The sequence below is a fragment of the Bos taurus genome, chromosome 3 (assembly GCF_002263795.3).
Source record: "Bos taurus isolate L1 Dominette 01449 registration number 42190680 breed Hereford chromosome 3, ARS-UCD2.0, whole genome shotgun sequence".
Lineage (NCBI taxonomy): Eukaryota > Metazoa > Chordata > Mammalia > Artiodactyla > Bovidae > Bos > Bos taurus.
The window spans coordinates 112,708,271-112,727,893 of record NC_037330.1 but is presented as its reverse complement, the minus strand read 5'-3'; the positions used below and the strand labels follow the sequence as shown (position 1 = coordinate 112,727,893).

The following is a 19,623-nucleotide window of genomic DNA, read 5'->3' as shown; positions in this document are numbered from 1 at the left end:
ATTTTTCCATCTGTTTGTATCATCTTCAATTTATTTTACCAACATCCTATAGTTTTCCAAGTACAGGTCTTTTATCTCCTTAAAAGTGAAGGTGATAGTTGCTTAGTCATGTCCAACTCTTTGTGCCCCATGGACTGTAGCCTGCCAGGTTCCTCTGTCCATGGAGTTCTCCAGGCAAGAATACTGGAGTGGGTAACCACTGCCTTCTCCAGGAGATCTTCCTGACCCAGGGATTAAACCCAAGTCTCCTGCATTGAGGCAGCTTCTTTGCCATCTGAGTTTATCCCTAGATACTTTATTCTTTTTGATGCAATTATAAAGGGATTATTTTCTTAATTTCTCTGATAGTTTGCTGTGTATAGAAATGCAACAGATTTCTGTGTATTAATTTTGAATCCTGCAACTCAACTGAGTTCACTGACTTCTGGTAGTTTTTTCTGGTGTGTTTAGGATTTTCTATGTATAGCATCATGTCATCTGTAAACGTAATAGTTTTACTTCTTTGGATTCCTTTTATAGATTGAGATTCCCTTTATTTCTTTTTGTCATCTAATTCCTGTGGCTAGGACTTCTAATACTGTTATCAAGCAAGGGCTCTTTGCCCACTGGCACTGGTGGTAAAGAAACTGCCTGCCAATGCAGGAGACATAAGAGACGTGGTTGGATCCCTGGGTTGGAAGAGGGCATAGCAACCCACTCCAGTATTCGTGCCTGGAGAATCTCGTGGACAGAGGAGCCTGGTGGGCTATAGTCCATGGGGTTGCGAAGAGTCAGACACAACTGAGCAACGAACACACTTAGGTAATACAGGATAATCTCCGTATCTCAAGATTCTTAATCACATCTGCAAAGACCCTTTTGCCATATAAGGTAACAGATTCACAGGTCCTAGATACACCACAGTTCAAAGGTATCAATTCTTCAGCACTCAGCTTTCTTTATAGACCAACTCTCATATCCACACATGACTACTGGAAAAACTATAGCCTTGACTTGACAGAACTTTGTTGGCAAAGTAATGTCTCTGCTTGTTAATATGCTGTCTATGTTGGTCATGACTTTTCCTCCAAGGAGCAAGTGTCCTTTAATTTCATGGCTGCAGTCACCATCTGCAGTGAATCTACTGAAGACAAGGCCAATCTTGGCTTAGAGGGGGAAAGTGCTGTGATTGATTAGTAATGTCTGTCATGGGACAGGAAAAGGTGGTCCATGTGCACCTGACCTGCCATTCCCTGTAGGAAAGGAGGCTTTGCATGCAGGTTGACGCTTGGGAAGCCAGAGGAGAAGCTGAGCCTTATCTGTGTTCCCCTGAGCAGCTCTGCTGACAGAGTCTTGGCTTCCTCATCTTTAGAATGAGAGACTGGTGAAGTGCTTTCCAACTCCCTGAGAGGGTGATGGGCTGTGAGTGGAAAGAACGTTACCCGTAACGAACTGCCCAGGCCTTCATTTGGGGTCAGAGGTCTAGAGTGGCCTGGGCCCATGACTCCGGTCTTGGCTAGAGGGCCTGGGAGTTCTTCCGTCTGGTGCGGGTCTGAGCCTGTGTCCTCAGCCCTGTGGGCTCTGGTCTGCCTGGAGGAGACCATCCACTTGGGTGGACTCCACAGAGATGCACTGCTGCACACGATTCTCGACTTCCAGACTCGCTGAGGTGGAGCAGGGCTTCACCTGAACCCCTGGGGGAGCTTGTTACAGCCCAGCTGTCCCCTCCCGCAAGACACCTTCTTCCCTGCCTGGGCTTCTGGAAGGTCTGGGGTGGGGCCAGGAATCTGCATGTCTTAAAATCTCCCAGATGCTGCAGCTGCTGCTCAGAGAGGACCACGTTTTTGGAACTGCTGGCTTAGAGTGAGGGAAGAAAGCCTCAGTTCAAAGAGCAAGGAACCAGGTGATGTCTGGTTCATCCAAGTCACTTCAGTGTTTCTGGAATGTCAATCACTTACTTTTCACATGTAAAATTCTTAACAAATCCATGTACCATCTGTGCCATTAATACTGTCTGCAGATTGGCTTTACATTGAATTCTCTATTTTCATCCTCAGCATTAATACCTATGAAATCGCAGCTTTGATGTGCTAATTGGATTTCTCCTAAAGACACAGAACACTTAACTATTGCCTTTTTTGCATGTTTGACTGCTGTACCTCTTAGAATCAGCTACTGGTTCAAATCTCCTGCAGCTGTAAACAGCAGGGAAGGACTGTGTAAATTCATCCAAATCTCATGAATGTTTTGAATGAGAGACAATTCAAAGAAATCATAGTCCCTCAATGACTCTGCTAGGTTGTCTGCTTTTTAAAATACCTCCTTCTTGAATTACTCACCCCAGCGGAAACAGAAACCCCAGCCCCTCTGCCCATCTGCCCCCACGGCTCGTGGCCTTTCACCTCCTCCAGCAGCCTGTTCTCTTTGGCTGTCCCCACATCCCTCTTGGCCCACCTTCAAGGCTCAGGTACACTCTGCCGGTCCCAATTCCAACAGCCCATGCCTCCATGTGCCTCAGTTGACCTAACCTTCCTGGTAAACCTTCCTCAGGGCCTGCCTCACCTCCCTGCTACCCACAGGGCTGTGGGGAGATCCCGGGACCACGCTGGGAGGCGGGCGAAGGCCCTGGGATGCTACCAGCACTGCAGAGATGACAGAAGGTATCAGAGAGAAAGAGAAGCCAGAGGGGGAGCAGAGTTTGGGCTGATGAGGGATGTCAGGAGATTCCCTCTTGCCGGCCCCTGGGGCCCACATCTGTGAGGAGACCCCATCTGTCTCAAGAGCCAGGGCTGAACACAGGGGGACCACAGCCGTGCTCAGTGGGTGAGTAGACAGAACCGCCAAGGACACAGCTGACCAGTTTAACTCTCGTCCTAACGTCAGTGTGAAAACTTAGATCTACATAAATAGGAAAGGCCAAATTTGAAGAACTGGGAAATAATGCACAAGAACCCCTTCAGGGTGGGATAAGAAAAGGTTTTAAGAGATTTTATGGGAAAAATACATGAACAAAACAAACACCCCAGCTTGCTGATGGTTAACCAGGAATAAGAAATGGGAAAGTTATTTCTCCCTCCCTCTGTGTGTGTGTGTGTCTGTCTGTCTGTCTGTCCGTCCACACCAGCTACACACATACATGGCCAATCATGGCTAATTCAAAATGCTTCCCCCACCCCCATGGCCATCCAGCCCAGAGCCCCTGCCTACTGGCCTGATCTCCATCTTAGTCCTTATCTCTGAGAGAGGAAGTCTGATTGGCTCAGCCCAGCCTCTGGCTTGACTCCTCCTGGGTCAGAGGTCCACTCTCTGGGGTCAAAGGCCCACCCTGTTCTGGTCAGCGATGGCCAGGAGAGGAGGCTGGGGGCAGTGGTCCTCCCCTCCCACTCAGGGTCCTCCCTGTCCAGGGCTGAGGATGTACCAAGCAAACACTGTAAGAAGGACTCTGGAGCAGGAAGAAGGAAGGATGGCTACCTTCTCTACAAATCCCTGCTCCACAGAACCATTTTGAGAAATCAGGTTGAGATCGAGATTTACCCAACCAGAAATGCAAGTACCCTTTTCATTCCTTTGCCAAGTACTGTAAACTGAGTGTTCATGTCCTTCCAAGGTTCACATGTCAAAGCCCAAACCTGCAATGTAATGGCATTTGGAGATGAGGCCTTTGGGAAATATTAGGGTTAATATTTATGGTTAATAATTAATCCTAATATTAGGTAAGTATTAGGGTTAGTAGGTCATGAGGGCGGGGCCCTTCTGATGGGGTGGTTGTTGTTGTTCAGTGGCTAAATCGTGTCTGACTCTTTGAGACCCCATGGACTGCAGCACTCCAGGCTCCTCTGTCCTCCACTATCTCCTGGAGTTTGCATAAACTCATGTCCATTGAGTTGGTGATGCCATCCAACCATCTCATCCTCTGTCGTCCCCTTCTTCTCCCGCCTTCAATCTTTCCCAGTATCAGGGTCTTTTCTAATGAGTCCGTTCTTCGCATCAGGTGGCCAAAGCATTGGTGCTTCAGCTTCAGCCTCAGTCTGATGGGGTTAGTAGCTTTATAAGAAGAGGAAGAATATAGTTTTCTCTCTCCTTCTCCCCCCTCACCATCATTTCTCTCACCCCTCTTCCTCTCTCTCTCCCTGTCTCTCCTTCTTCATGCACAACCCAGGAAAGGCCATGTGAGGACATATCAGGAAGGTGGCCATCTGCTGGCCAGGAAGACAGCCCTCACCAAAACCCCAGAAACCAACTATCTTTATATAGGATTTTAGACTCCAGAACCGGTAGCAAACAAATTTCTGCTGTTTAAGCCTCAAGTCTACTGTAATTTGTTAAGGCAGCCCTGGCTGACTAAGACATCATCAGGTCTTGTCATTTTTAGCAGGCAGGCCTTTTTATAACTCCTCTAGGATTTGGGTGGATATATGAGTTCACGGCAGCTCCACTGTGCAAATGGCCCCACTGCTAGAATCCAACAGAGTCCCAGTGTAAGGAGGGCAGCTTCCTGAACATGAAGATCCCTGTCTGGCTACTGAGATGACGTCGCCCACCTTCACACAGTCTGTTTTGCACTGTGCCTGGGAGCTCAGCTGCCCTGGCCGGCCTCCCTCTGGCTGGTCCCCTGACCTTGGCCCACAGGCAGGCGGGAGCTTGCCAAGGGCGGTGGCTGACGGAGGCCACTCACCCCAGAAGGAGTGGCCCTGTCCCCAGCTCACTCTCTCCTATTGCTCACAGCCTGTCTGGTGGTGGGGGCGTGGGACAGAGGGTCAGTGTCCACAGAGTAGGTAAAATTCTCTTAGCAGCAGGACAACTCTGCAGCAGCTGGCTCTCCCTTCATTCTGAGAAAATAGGTTGCGTCCTGTCCTTCCCCCACCAGCTGAGAAGGGCTGCTGTCCCCGTGGTGCCCAGAGGGGACGGGACTCTCGGGAGCTGCCACCAGCCAGCCCCCAGAGATGAGGCATAGATTCCTCTCACTGGGACAGAGACAAGGCTCTCATGGACCCTAGAGCTGTTTTGTTTTCAAAGTCCATACCTGTTTTTTTATGTCGACCATTATATCCATTTTATAATCTTGGAGTCTTTTTAACACCCAAATGTAAAAACGAATTAAACAAGTGGCTCATTCATTTAGCTTGCAAAGAGTAAAAAGCACAGCCTGGGAGTATCGTTCTGGGTGTTGATGCCATGCCAGGAGCCATAATCCCAATTAATTCTTGTACTTTCAGTGCACAAATGAGAGACGCTTCCAGAAGGAAAGCAAAGCCAGAGGAAAGGCGAGCTCATGTTTGGGATGACAGAGGATGTTAGGCAGTTCCCTCCTGCCAGCTCTCTGGGGCCCTGAGTGAGGGGCCTCTGCTACCTCACAGCCTGGGGCCCAGCATGGGGCGGACACAGGTGTGAGCGGGTGCAGCCCACCCAGGACGCCACTGGCCAGTTTCACTCCATGGGAGCCTGGAGAACACCATTGCCCTCCAGATGGCGAGTTGAGGGTCAAGGGCGTGTCAGGGGCCCATCCCCGGAGCCATGCCAGGACTCCGGAGGCCCTGAAGCTTCAGTCTTAGACCGCCGAACACTAGCTGGGGTGTGCAAGAAGTGGGCTGGTAGTGGCCACCATGAGAAGTCAGCAAATAGGGCCACAGCCACTTAGGGGAAGACACCCCCATACCTGGCTTGGATCTTTGCACCCAAACTGCCCAGGGCTCCCCGCAAAGCCTCCCCACGTGGAAGGAGAGGGGTGCTCAAAAGACATGAGTGCCTACAGGAGCCTGCTGGCCCAGCCCCCCAGATACCCCCATGCCTCATGCCTTGCTCCACGCTCTCTCCCTGGTCCTCTCTGACTTCCTACGTGCTCCACCTCCCAGGGCACCTCTCCACCCTCTCCTGTGCTCACCCCCTCTCCTCCCAGTGGGACCAGCAAGACCAGCATTCAAATCCCATCTCAGGCACTTCCCAGCTGTGACCTTGGACAAGTCACTGAGTTTCTCCAGCTCCAGGATGGGACTAACAGTGGTGCCCTCCCTCCCCAGGGCTGTGTAGGAGGAGCAAATGAGTCAAAGTGCTGGAATCAAAACCATGCCTGAGCTCCTCTGAGAGCAAGGACCCGGTGTCTGCAGCTCTGGGCATTTCCCCTCCAGAAGCGTCTCAGTTGTTGTTCAGTCACTCAGTCGTGTCCAACTCTTTGTGACCCTATGAACTGCAGCGTGCCAGGCCTTCCTGTCCATCACCATCTCCCGGAGTTCGCTCAAACTCATGCCCATTGAGTCGATGTCTCAGTTCGGTCAGTATTTCCTGACCCAGGTCACGGCTACCCTCCTCAGACTTCAAGCCTGGGTCCTGAGCTCTTCAGAGACCAGGATGGGGCAGCCTGGGTGACCAGGAGTCTCCTCCTATCCTGCAGGCATGGCCCTTCCCAGCCCCGGGCAGGACTTGAGGCTGGGGGTCCGTCCACCTGTGGGGGGCAGCACGGTGATTCCAGGAGGAGCCTCGGGCTGTCAGATTCGGGCTATCAGATCCGCTGCCTCTGGGAGTGAAGACCCTGGAAGTAGATGAAATCCCGAGAGAGGGGCAGCAGGAGAAGAGAAGGACAAGGAGGACTTTGGAACGGGAGGGGACTCGACCCGTGAGCAGGGAGGGAGGCTGGGCTCTCAGGCCCTCGTCCATTCATGTCTCAAATGAGGAGGAGGCCCAATGTTAGGGGGAAGATGGAGAAGGACAGCCCTCACCTAAGGCCCCTCTGAGGCTGAGGCGGCCAGGGTCCAGTTGGCAGTGGCAGGGGTGGGCGAGGGACTGAGCTGACCAGTGCTGTGTGTGGCCGGAGGCCGGGGCCTCTGGCCCGTGTCTGACCAGCTTACGGTCTGGAAATCTCCACCGTATCCACCCATGCCTTGAAGGAGCCAGAAAGCCCTGGCTTGGGTGTGCCCAGCTTATAAATCGAGAGTCATGAACCGCAGCAGTCCCCACCAGGAGCAGACAGGAGAGGGTCTTAATCCTCTCTTTCACCCTGGCTAACAACCAGCGACCCCTGAGGACGCCAGCTCTGGCCTCCACGCTCTCTCATCCCTCCCCGGGCTCTCTGGTTAGGCTTCCAGATGCAACAATGATGTCCTTTTCCAAGGCAAAATGGGCTTTGCCAGACTGGAGGGGTGGTTCTCCAGATGTGGTCCCCATACCAGCCACAGCAAACGCTGAGAACTTGTTGGAAACACAGATTCTCAGGCCCCACCCCTGACCTCCTGCGCCTGAAAGCTCCAGGGTGGAGCCCCCAGAATCTGTATTTAACCATCTAGGTGACTCTGAGGCCCCTGTATCGTGAGAACCACAGAGCCCTGAGAGCGAAGTGTCCCCGCGACGTGAAACAGCGTGGATGGGTCTCCAGGGCCCAGTGTCACAGGAAGAAGTCAGATAGGAAAGAACATTGTGAATGAGTCCATTCACACAAAGGACCGAAACAGGCAAAGCTAGTCCTTGCTGTTTGAAGCCAGAGACTCCCCTCGGGGGCTGGGGAGGAAACGGCAGAGAGTTTCAGAGGCCTGGGTGTGGTTACAGAGGTAAGTAGTCAGCCTCTATGCTTAGAATACGGGCACTTTCTGTATTCTACTATACTTAGATTAAAAAAAATATATTTAAGTAGATGACAAGGTAAAATAGAAGCATCGCCTCCCATTTCGTTGTACAGCCTAGTAATTGGTTGAACTCACTTCGGGATGACCTAGGGTTCCGCTCCGGGTTACAGAGAGTGAAACGTTGAGCGTTCTTTGATCCTCGGCCAATAAGGTTTTATGGCTTCAACCTGAAAGTGGCCTCAACGAAGACAGGATGGGCCGACTAATTAAAACCAGAAAGGAGCCATAGGCCCACACGCCTAACACCGACACTGTCATCTTGGGTCAACGCTGCTGCTCCCATTCGCCCCTGGTTTATAGGTAATATTTCCCGAGAACAAGCTGCTTCATTCAGTTACCTTCACAAACAGTTTATCTTGGAGGAGACAGCAGGAAATCAGGTTGCACAAGGAGAGGCATTCTGTGGATGTTTGACTCTGGGTTGGGGTGGGGGGCGGGTTGGAAGCCAGCAGAAGAATCTTGCCTTACCTGCCAAGGAATTTTCCAGGCGAGATGCTTCAGGACAGTGGGGACAACCAGAGAATGCAGCTGTGTGGCTCCATGTCCTGTCTGCCTGTGGGCTGGAGGAGATTCAGAGCAATGTTCTTTATGAGGATAATCTGGGCCCTCCAGGAGGGACGCTATCCCCCGCCGTTTCCTTTAAGAATGTCAGCTCTCCCCAACCTCCTCCCCTGTTCTGCATGGGAAGCTAACAGATAACCAGACGCACCACCTCTGGGTACTTAATCCAGCTCAAGATAATCCCTCCAACATTCCACCAAAGGGAGGAGGGCCAGTCCATGTCTCCTTCCAAAAGGCCTCTAAAGTCTACCCCGGGGCTTCCCTCCTGGTCCAGTGGTTAAGAATCTACCTGCCAATGCGGAGGACACAGGTTCGATCCCTGGCCCAGGAAGATTCCACGTGCCACAGAGCAACTAAGCCCAAGAGCCACAGCTACTGAAGCCCATGCACCTAGAGTCTGTGCTCCCCAACAAAGGAAACCACCACGATGAGAAGCCCTTGTACTGCAGCTAGAGAGCAGTCCCCACTCGCTGTGACTAGAGAAAGCCTGAGTGCAGCGACAAAGACCCAGCACCGCCAAAAATACATAAACAAATGTGAAAAGTGAAAAAGGATACCATAGAAACCCTTGAGGGAAATCCCTTAGTGTTCATAATTTCTCCTGAGCAACTGGTCGATTTTTATCCCTAAATGAAGGAGAATGAGTCACTGACCCTTTCCTGTTTTAGTACCACACACTATCTCGATTACTGTTGCTTTGTAGTGACTTTTGAAATCAGAACATGAAAAGTCCAACCTTATTCTTTTTCAAGATTGTTTTGGCATGGGTCCTTGAATTTCCACATAAATTTTAAAATCAGTTTATTAATTTCTGCAAAGAAGCCAGCTGGGTATGTTGATTTGGAATGTGTTGAATATCTAGATCAATTTGGGGAACAGTACTACCTTAATAGGGGCTTCCCAGGTGGCACTTGTGGTAAAGAACCCAACTGCCAAGGCAGGAGACGTAAGAGACACGAGTTCAATCCCTGGATTGGGAAGATCCCCTGGAGGGCTGTGTGTGTGTGTGTGTGTGTGTGTGTTAGATGCTTATTCGTGTCCAGCTCTTTGCAACCCAGTTGAGTGTGACCCACCAGGCTCCTCTGTCCTTGGAATTCTCCAGGCAAGAATACTGGAGTGGGTTGCCTCCCTAGGGGATCTTCCCAACCCAGGGACTGAACCCGGATCTCCTACAGAGCAGACAAATTCTTTACTGTCTGAGTCACTAGGGAAGCCCTGGAGGAGAAAATGGCAACTCACTCCAGAATTCTTGCCAGAAAATCCCATGGACAGAAGAGCCTGGCGGACAACATCCTCTGGCATCATAAAGAGTCAGACACGACTGAAGCAATTTAGTAGGCTCACACACACCACCTTAATAGTAAATCTTCTCGTCCATGAAAATAGAATGTCTTTCCATTTATTTAGGTCTTCCTTAATTTCTTTCAACAATATTTTATAGTTTTCAGAATATAAATTTTTCACTGCTTTGTTAAATTTGTATTTTTTAATATCAATTGATCATATTATATTGATCATATTATAAGTGACATTCTTTTTTCAAAATTTCATTTCTGGTATGTTCATTCCTACTGTGTAAAAATACAGTGGATTTTTGTATGTTGATCTTATATCATGAGATCTTGCTGAACTTATTCCCAAAAGTTTTCTTAGGGAATTCCTTAGGATTTTCTAAACACACGTGTCATCTGCAAATAGAGTTTTATGCCTTCCTTTCCAATTTGAGTATCTTTTATTTATTTTTATTGACCAATTTCTCTGGTGCAAACCTCCAGTGCAATGTTGAACAGTAGTGGTGGGAGTGGGCATTCTTATCTTCCTTCTGATTTATAAGAAAACATCCAGTCTTTAACAAGTGTGATATTAGATGTGGGGTTTTCATAGATGCCCTTTATCAAGTAGAGGAAATTTTCTTCTTTTATCTGTTTTGTTGTCTATTTTTAGCATGAAGGATTACTGGATTTTGTCAAGTGCTAATTGATGCCAAATAATGGAGATATCATGTAGTTTTGTCCTTTGTTTCGTTGGTATAATGCGTTATATTAATCAATTTTTGTGTGTTAAAACCACTGCATTTCTGGGATAAATTCTGCTTGGTTATGGTGTATAATCTTTTTAATGTATCAGCTTGCTAGTCTTGCATTCAGGACTCTTTCATTTATATTAATAAGAGATATTGGTGTATATTTTTCCTTTCTTGTGACACTTTTGTCTGGTTTTATAATCCCTCCATTTTTTGTATCTGTGATAACTCTTCTATAAAACAACACTTTAGTAGATAAGTGCTCATTCCTGACCTGGCATTCTGTTTCGTTGACGACTCCCTTGTTCCATTACCACACACTTTTTATTATTGCAGCATTTTATGATATTTAGGAAAAGCGACTCTCTCTATTACCTATATTTTTCAAAATTTGAGCTAATCTTGCCTATCTGCCAATCTTGCCTATGAACTTCATATTCATTTTATGAATATACTCCAATAAAAGCTTTTAAATTGGAATTTGTTAGGTGGAATGGCACTAAAACTCTATATTAACATGGTGAGAATTGACATGTTTTTAATTTTCCATTTTCCCATCCAAGAAAAACCAATGCTTTTCTTTAAAAAAAAAAAAAAAAACTCATACTTTTCTAAAGATGTCAGTTTCTTCCATTTCCCACATTTTTCCTTTACATAGGTTATATTTATTTATGTAATTATCCTACATTTTCTGATTTTGTTTCTACTGTGATTGGGAATTCACTATTTTCTTGTTGTTGACATGAAGTCAATCTATCCTATTCTGGCCCTGGGCTGAATTCTTTATAATTCCAATAGTTTCCATTGGTTCTTGGGGCTTTCTAGGCATTCAAATCATCTGCAAATTGCCATTTATTTCATCTTCTTTTATGACAACATTTGTTTTATGTCTCATTACTTTGGCTAAGCCCCCAAGAAACAAGTTAATAAAGATGAGCACGGCATCCTGCCTTGACTTTTCAGCACCGCTGCATTCGAGATGTGCTTGGTGCCCTTTTTCATGATGACTTTTCCTTCTACTCTTATTTCTGAAGGTTTTTTTCTGGAGACTTGTGTTTAATTGTGTTGCTAACCCACTGGTAAGCTATATTGCATTAAGACCACCTATTAATTATGAAACTGCCTCTGTTCTATTAAATTACTCTGAGACTCTTTTAATTAGGGGCTTAGTGAAGAGGAACTAAAAGGCCTCTTGATGAAAGTGAAAGAGGAGAGTGAAAAAGTTGGCTTAAAGCTCAACATTCAGAAAACGAAAATCATGGCATCTGGTCCCATCACTTCATGAGAAATAGATGGGGAAACACTGGAAACAGTGTCAGACTTTATTTTTGGGGGCTCCAAAATCACTGCAGATGGTGACTGCAGCCATGAAATTAAAAGATACTTACTCCTTGGAAGGAAAGTTATGACCAACCTAGATAGCATATTGAAAAGCAGAGACATTACTTTGCCAACAAAGGTCCGTCTAGTCAAGGCTATGGTTTTTCCAGTGGTCACGTATAGATGTGAGAGTTGGACTGTGAAGAAAGCTGAGCACTGAAGAATGGACGCTTTTGAACTGTGGTGTTGGAGAAGACTCTTGAGAGTCCCTTGGACTGCAAAGAAATCCAACCAGTCCATTCTAAAGGAGATCAACCCTGGGTGTTCTTTGGAAGGAATGATGCAAAAGCTGAAACTCCAGTACTTTGGCCACCTCATGCAAAGAGCTGACTCATTGGAAAAGACCCTGATGCTGGGAGGGATTGGGGGCAGGAGGAGAAGGGGACGACAGAGGACACTGAACTGAACCGAACTGAACAGTGTGATCAGTTCCTGATTAAAATTGTAGCAAATTCAATCTGTTTCTCCCAGACAAAGCTACACTGAGTCACAAGTACACAGGCCACTTCCCACGTCTGCAGGCAGATCCATAGAGCAAATTCCTGCAGATGGAATTGCTGGGTTAAAGCATATACACTTTTTACCTTGATCAGTTCAGTTCAGTCCCTGAGTTGTGTCCGACTCTTTGCAACCCCATGAATCGCAGCATGCCAGGCCTCCCTGTCCATCACCAACTCCCGGAGTTCACTCAAACCCATGTCCATCAAGTCGGTGATGCCATCCAGCCATGTTATCCTCTGTAATCCCCTTTTCCTCCTGCCCCCAATCTCTCCCAGCATCAGAGTCTTTTCCAATGAGTCAACTCTTCGCATGAGGTGGCCAAAGTACTGGAGTTTCAGCTTCAGCATCATTCCTTCCAAAGAATACCCAGGGCTGATCTCCTTTAGAATGGACTGGTTGGATCTTCTTGCAGTCCAAGGGACTATCAAGAGTCTTCTCCAACACCACAGTTCAAAAGCATCCATTCTTCAGTGCTCAGCTTTCTTCACAGTCCAACTCTCACATCTATACGTGACCACTGGAAAAACCATAGCCTTGACTAGACGGACCTTTGTTGGCAAAGTAATGTCTCTGCTTTTCAATATGCTATCTAGGTTGGTCATAACTTTCCTTCCAAGGAGTAAGCGTCTTTTAATTTCATGGCTGCAGTCACCATCTGCAGTGATTTTGGAGCCCCAAAAAATAAAGTCTGATACTGTTTCCAGTGTTTCCCCATCTATTTCCCATGAAGTGATGGGACCAGATGCCATGATTTTCGTTTTCTGAATGTTGAGCTTTAAGCCAACTTTTTCACTCTCCTCTTTCACTTTCATCAAGAGGCTCTTTAGTTCCTCTTCACTTTCTGCCACAAGGGTGGTATCATCTGCATATCAGGTTATTGATATTTCTCCTGGAAATCTTGATTCCAGCTTGTGCTTCTTCTAGCCCAGCGTTTCTCATGATATACTCTGCATATAAGTTAAATAAGCAGGGTGACAATATACGGCCTTGACATACTCCTTTTCCTATTTGGAACCAGTCTGTTGTTCCATGTCCAGTTCTAACTGTTGCTTCCTGACCTGCATACAGGTTTCTCAAAAGGCAGGTCAGGTGGTCTGGTATTCCCATCTCTTTCAGAATTTTCCACAGTTTATTGTGATCCACATAGTCAAAGGCTTTGGCATAGTCAATAAAGCAGAAATAGATGTTTTTCTGGAACTCTCTTGCTTTTTTGATGATCCAGCAGATGTTGGCAATTTGATCTCTGGTTCCTCTGCCTTTTCTAAAACCAGCTTGAACACCTGGAAGTTCATGGTTCATGTATTGCTGAAGCCTGGCTTGGAGAATTTTGAGCATTACTTTACTAGCGTGTGAGATGAGTGCAATTGTGTGGTAGTTTGAGCATTCTTTGGCATTGCCTTTCTTTGGGATTGGAATGAAAACACCTTTTCCAGTCCTGTGGCCACTGCTGAGTTTCCCAAATTTGCTGGCATATTGAGTGCAGCACTTTCACAGCATCATCTTTCAGGATTTGAAATAGCTTAACTGGAATTCATCACCTCCACTAGCTTTGTTCATAGTGATGCTTTCTAAGGCCCACTTGACTTCACATTCCAGGATGTCTGGCTCTAGGTGAGTGATCACACCATCGTTATTATCTGGATTGTAAAGATCTTTTTTGTACAGTTCTTCTGTGTATTTTTGCCACCTCTTCTTAATATCTTCTGCTTCTGTTAGGTCCATACCATTTCCGTCCTTTATCGAGCCCATCTTTGCATGAAATGTTCCCTTGGTATCTCTGATTTTCTTGAAGAGATCTTAGTCTTTCCCATTCTGTTGTTTTCCTCTATTTCTTTGCATTGATTGCTGAGGAAGGCTTTCTTATCTCTTCTTGCTATTCTTTGGAACTCTGCATTCAGATGCTTATATCTTTCCTTTTCTCCTCTGCTTTTCGCTTCTCTTCTTTTCACAGCTATTTGTAAGGCCTCCCCAGAGAGCCATTTTGCTTTTTTGCATTTCTTTTCCATGGGGATGGTCTTGATCCCTGTCTCCTGTACAATGTCACGAACTTCAGTCCATAGTTCATCAGGCACTCTATCGATCAGATCTAGTACCTTAAATCTATTTCTCATTTCTACTATATAATCATAAGGGATTTGATTTAGGTCATACCTGAATGGTCTAGTGGTTTTCCCTACTTTCTTCAATTTAAGTCTGAATTTGGCAATAAGGAGTTCATGGTCTGAGCCACAGTCAGCTCCTGGTCTTGTTTTTGCTGACTATAGCGCTTCTCCATCTTTGGCTGCAAAGAATATAATCAATCTGATTTTGGTGTTGACCATCTGGTGATGTCCATGTGTAGAGTCTTCTCTTGTGTTGTTGGAAGAGGGTGTTTGCTATGACCAGTGCATTCTCTTGGCAAAACTCTATTAGCCTTTGCCCTGCTTCATTCCGTATTCCAAGGCCAAATTTGCCTGTTACTCCAGGTGTTTCTTGACTTCCTACTTTTGCATCCCAGTCCCCTATAATGAAAAGGACATCTTTTTTGAGTGTTAGTTCTAAAAGGTCTTGTAGGTCTTCATAGAACCATTCAACTTCAGCTTCTTCAGCATTGCTGGTTGGGGCATAGACTTGGATTACTGCGATATTGAATGGTTTGCCTTGGAAACGAACAGAGATCATTCTGTCGTTTTTTAGATTGCATCCAAGTACTGCATTTTGGACTCTTTTGTTGACCATGATGGCTACTCCATTTCTTCTAAGGGATTCCTGCCCACAGTCATAGATATAATGGTCATCTGAGTTAAGTTCACCCATTCCAGTCCATTTTAGTTTTCTGATTCCTAGAATGTCGACATTCACTCTTGCCATCTCCTGTTTGACCATTTCCAATTTGCTTTGATTCATGGACCTAATATTCCAGGTTCCTATGCAATATTGCTCTTTACAGCATCAGACCTTGCTTCAATCACCAGTCACACCCACAACTGGGTATTGTTTTTGCTTTGGCTCCATCCCTTCATTCTTTCTGGAGTTATTTCTCCACTGATCTCCAGTAGCATATTGGGCACCTACTGACCTGGGAAGTTGCTCTTTCAGTATCCTATCATTTTGCCTTCTCATACTGTTCATGGGGTTCTCAAGGCAAGAATACTGAAGTGGTTTGCCATTCCCTTCTCCAGTGGACCACATTCTGTCAGACCTCTCCACCATGGCCTGCCCGTCTTGGGTGGCCCCACAGGGCATGGCTTAGTTTCATTGAGTTAGACAAGGCTGTGGTCCTAGTGTGATTAGATTGACTAGTTTTCTGGGAGTATGGTTTCAGTGTGTCTGCCCTCTGATGCCCTCTTGCAACACCTACCGTCTTACTTGGGTTTCTCTTACCTTGGACGTGGGGTGTCTCTTCATGGCTGCGCTTTGCTGGAGCAGCCGTGAAGAGATACCCCACGTCCAAGGTAAGAGAAACACAAGTAAGATGGTCAGTGTTTACCTTGATAGAGGGTTCCAAACTGCCTTCACTGGGGTGGAATCAAGGTAAAATCCTACCAGTGACAATTCAGGAGGGAGATGCCTCTGGTTCTTCAGCTTCACCAATCACTTTTCAAAGTTTTAATTCTTTGCTAATGTAATAAGTGCAAAAAAAAAAAAATTTCTCAGTGTGGTTTGGAGTTCCTCTCCTCTTATGAGACATGGGGTTGAAAATCTCTCATAGATTGTTAAGGATTTGTATTTTCTGTGAGCTATCTCTTCATATCCTTTGCCCATTTCAACCATGTTCATGTTTTCCAAAGTTTAAACTCACACTGTTCAAAGTTTCTTTTCCTTTCTTCTAGCACAGGCTAGACTGTTGGGATGGGAGATGGGGGGTGGGGGATGGGAGACCTGGCCTGGAGCCACCTCAACACCCTCCTCCCTCCCTGGGGTGGAGGAGGCAGCAGGGGCAACCGCCTCTCGTTGCGGTGGCTTCTCCTGTTGTGGGACAAGGGCTCTAGAGTGTGGGCTTCAGTAGCTGTAGCACGCTGGATCAATAGTTGTAGCTCACAGGCTCTAGAGCTCAGGCTCATTAGTTGTGGCACACGGGTTTAGTTGCCCCTCAGCATGAGTGATCTTCCTGGACCAGGGATCAAACCAGTGTTCCCTGCATTGGCAGGTAGATTCTCATTCTCTGTGCCACCAGGGAAGTCCTTCCTCTTGTTCTACAAAGGTAGGATGCCGGGGGGAGGCATACCTCCTTCAGTAATCCCCCATGGCGGCTGGCTGGCCGATGCAAGCTGCAGCAGAAATTTCCATAGAACTAAACCGTGTTTGGCCGTAGCAGCAATCCCAGAACAAGAGGGGAAGTCCTGCTCTACACCTGAGAGGCTTCCTTCACCTTGTTTTATGCTTCTCCTCTATGTGCATGCATGTATGCCTGCTCAGTTGCTTCAGTCATGTCCAGCTCTTTGCAACCCTGTGGACCATAGCCCGCCGGACTCCTCTGTCCACGGGATTCTCCAGGCAAGAATACTGGAGCAGGTTGCCATACCTTAAACCTTCCTCCAGAGGATCTTCCCAACCCAAGGGTCAAACCTGCATCTCTTATGCCTCCTGCATTGGCAGGTGGGTTCGTTACCACTAGCGCCACCGGGGAAGCCCCACTGAAGTGTGAGGACCTCCAAATATTGAACTCCTAACTCTTGTACCTGAAGCTCTTTAGTTCCTTGAGAAGCTGCTTTAGAAATTCCAATGTCTGCAACTTTTCCATAAATCTAAAGTAAAAGGTTTAATTTTTTTAACTTCCATTACCTGAAGTTTCTCTGCCCTCCTATGTGCCTACCACAACCTGCAGGAGACACCTGGAGTCCTTCCATCCGGCCTTTTCCTTCCTCCTTAGCCCACAGTGACACAGCTCCATGGTGCTTTGACCTCTTCTCCCTTATGCTTGTCACTAACCATTTTTTTCCCAGCAAGAATATTTGGTTTGGTTTTTTAGCCTCTGACTTTCTCCTCCCTCATGTTGCAGGTTATGTGTAATGTGGATGGATGGATAGATGGATAGATAGATAGATCAATCGATCTTACAGAAAAACCTAAATGAACTTTTTGGTCAACCCATCTATATAGGTAGACAGATGGATGGATGGATAGATAGGCAGATGGATAAATGGATAGATAGCTAGATGGATGGATGGATAGGTTGGTGGATGGATGGATGATGGATAGATAGGTGGGTAGAAGGATAGACGGATAGACGGATAGATGGATGGATGGATAGATAGATGGTGGAGAGCTAGGTAATGGATGGATAGATGGATAGAGTTGCATTCATATCGATGTCCCACCATTCTCTGGCATTTAAGTGCTGTCCTGTGAAAAAGAAACGCCTTTACCCTCTCTATACCACTGTCTCGGCCCCAGGTTTAAAATTAATTCCACTGATTTCTGTTGCATTATTGGGAAAAGGAGTGCTGTCCACACTTGATCTGTCGCCATCCATTTTATCCTGCAAAGGAATTTGTCCCTGTGTCTAACCCACCTCTGTCCTATGTGTGTGTCCTGGGCTGCTAGGATGCAATGCTGAAGGAGGCTCAGTGGGAGGCGTGTAACCCCAGAGGAATGCAGCAGCCTCCTGGCCCTGAGAGCATCCCTTATCTCCCTGTGTTCCGTTGTTCTCATTTCTAAAGAGACAGCTGTTAGGATTAGAAACTGTTATTGTTAAGCCATTGTTCAAGGAATTGTCACTGGAGTTCGTATTCAGCCTTCCAGGGTACTCTGGTAGGCTCAGCACCGGTACAAAGGACCATTTCCAAGTCTAGCTCCCTGCCAAACGTGCCTTCTCTTTGATCTCAGGCCTAATGTCTCCTTCAAAGTCCTGCTTTCTTTCCCATTGTATCACTTCAGCAACCTGCAAGGAGAACCAAGGTTCATCTCTGCTTTTCTCACTCTTGAGCCAAAGGCAAGTCAACAAATCCAGTTTGGAAGCTCTGCCTCCCATCATCCCCAGGCTCCTCCCTAGCTTCCTCCAGGCCTCTGCACAAACTTGCTCTAGAGAGGCCCCCCAACTGAACCTGAGCCCTCCCGCCCCACTGTGTCTGTCCCCTTCCCCCTCCCTCTCCGCTCCCTTATTTCTATACACACAACTTTCTGATTCACCCTGGTCTGGGTCTTACAAGGAGCACCCCCCTCCACCTCCTGAAGCCAAGCCAGCCCCCCAACATGGCCACAGCACAGCCAGAGCTTCACCCCATGTGCAGAGCCCATGGGTGCCTGGACCTTGCCCCAACTCCCCTTCTCCCGCTGCCTTTCTGATCTGGCCCCTCCCCCACCACCTGTTCCCCACTTTCTGAATTTCCACTTCAGGTTCGCTGAGGCTCCTGTTCTCTTTTGGTCTCCCATTCCCTTCCTCTCCTCTGTTCCCACTGAGAACACCAAGACACTCCCAGTGGCATCTCCTCCAGGCTCAGGGACAGCAGCGGTCTTCCCTGCAGTCAACTGCTTTTCAACAATTTCTGCAGCCGTCACATGTTACACTTGTGATTCTCGCCGTGAAGGTCATCCTGACGGCAGAGCAGCTCCCAGGGCAGCTTTCCTCCACGCTGAGGCTTTCCTCCCAAACCAGAGACTTCATGCTTTTTCATCTGGTGTGCCCAGAATCTTCCTCACTAGCTTTCCTTCTTTGCCCCAGGGGAAGGAAAGAAAGAGAGAGAGAGAAAAGGAAAGAAAGGGAGAAAGAGAGAAAGAAAGAAACAAAGAAGGAAGGAAGGAAGAAAAGAAAAGAAAAAGGTCTTTGTCGTTTGTTTATAGCTTAAGGCAAACACTGCTGCTTACCTGGGAGGAGTCTTGGGCGCCAATTCAATTCCAGGACAGGAATGAAATGATGCCAGCGAGCTGGGTTGAGCCAGCCTGCCTCCCTCTTAGGGCCCCAATTTGCCTGCCCCGAGTCAGTGCATTCAGGCCCTATCTGCTGTCATGTCAAGTCACAGCTAAGAGGCCTTCATTCTCCCACCCCTTTCAGGTCACAATCCCCCCCACCCCGTGGCCCCCTACCTAGATAGCTAACACATCCTAGGGTCGCAGTGCCCTGGAGCCTCCCTGGAGATGAAGGCAGTCTTCAGTGTGGTCCTGTTGAGCCTTTTCCCCAAGTGTTCCTGCCTGAAGCTACCAGGGTCTCCCCCTGCTTAACCCCTGCTTCGCTGAGCCCGAGCCCAAGGCCCTGGCCCTAATCACTGACCTTGAGCTGCCCTCCAGGATGTTCCGATTGGCATGAGAATGAAGCTCCCTGACTCAGGCCTCCCTATGACCTGTTCACCACAACCTTCCCGCAAAGCACCTCGCACTGCTCCTGTCTACCACTGTCTTCCTGCCCTGTAGTCTTTACTCCCTCCTGTAGCCCCATTAGCTACAGGAAGGCATGGCCAGGTCTTACTGGGCCACCCCAGCACCTAGAAGGCCTGTTCAGAGCAGGTGCCCAGGGCTCTCATCTAGAGCCCACACGTGTTTCACACCCTGGCCCCTGGAGGACCTTCCTCCATATCCTCTTGCTTTCTACCACCCCTCCACCCCAACACTTCTTTCCTTTGTAAGAGGCAGAAGGGGACATCAAAGGGA

The 19,623-nt window shown here is 47.5% G+C and overlaps 1 protein-coding gene across 4 annotated transcripts in view; it reads left to right on the top strand.

Annotated features, from left to right (window-relative positions):
- NGEF (neuronal guanine nucleotide exchange factor) overlaps positions 1-19,623 on the top strand; it is a 128,113-nt gene that overhangs the window by 9,379 nt on the left and 99,111 nt on the right. The gene's annotated exons all lie outside the window — the stretch shown is intronic.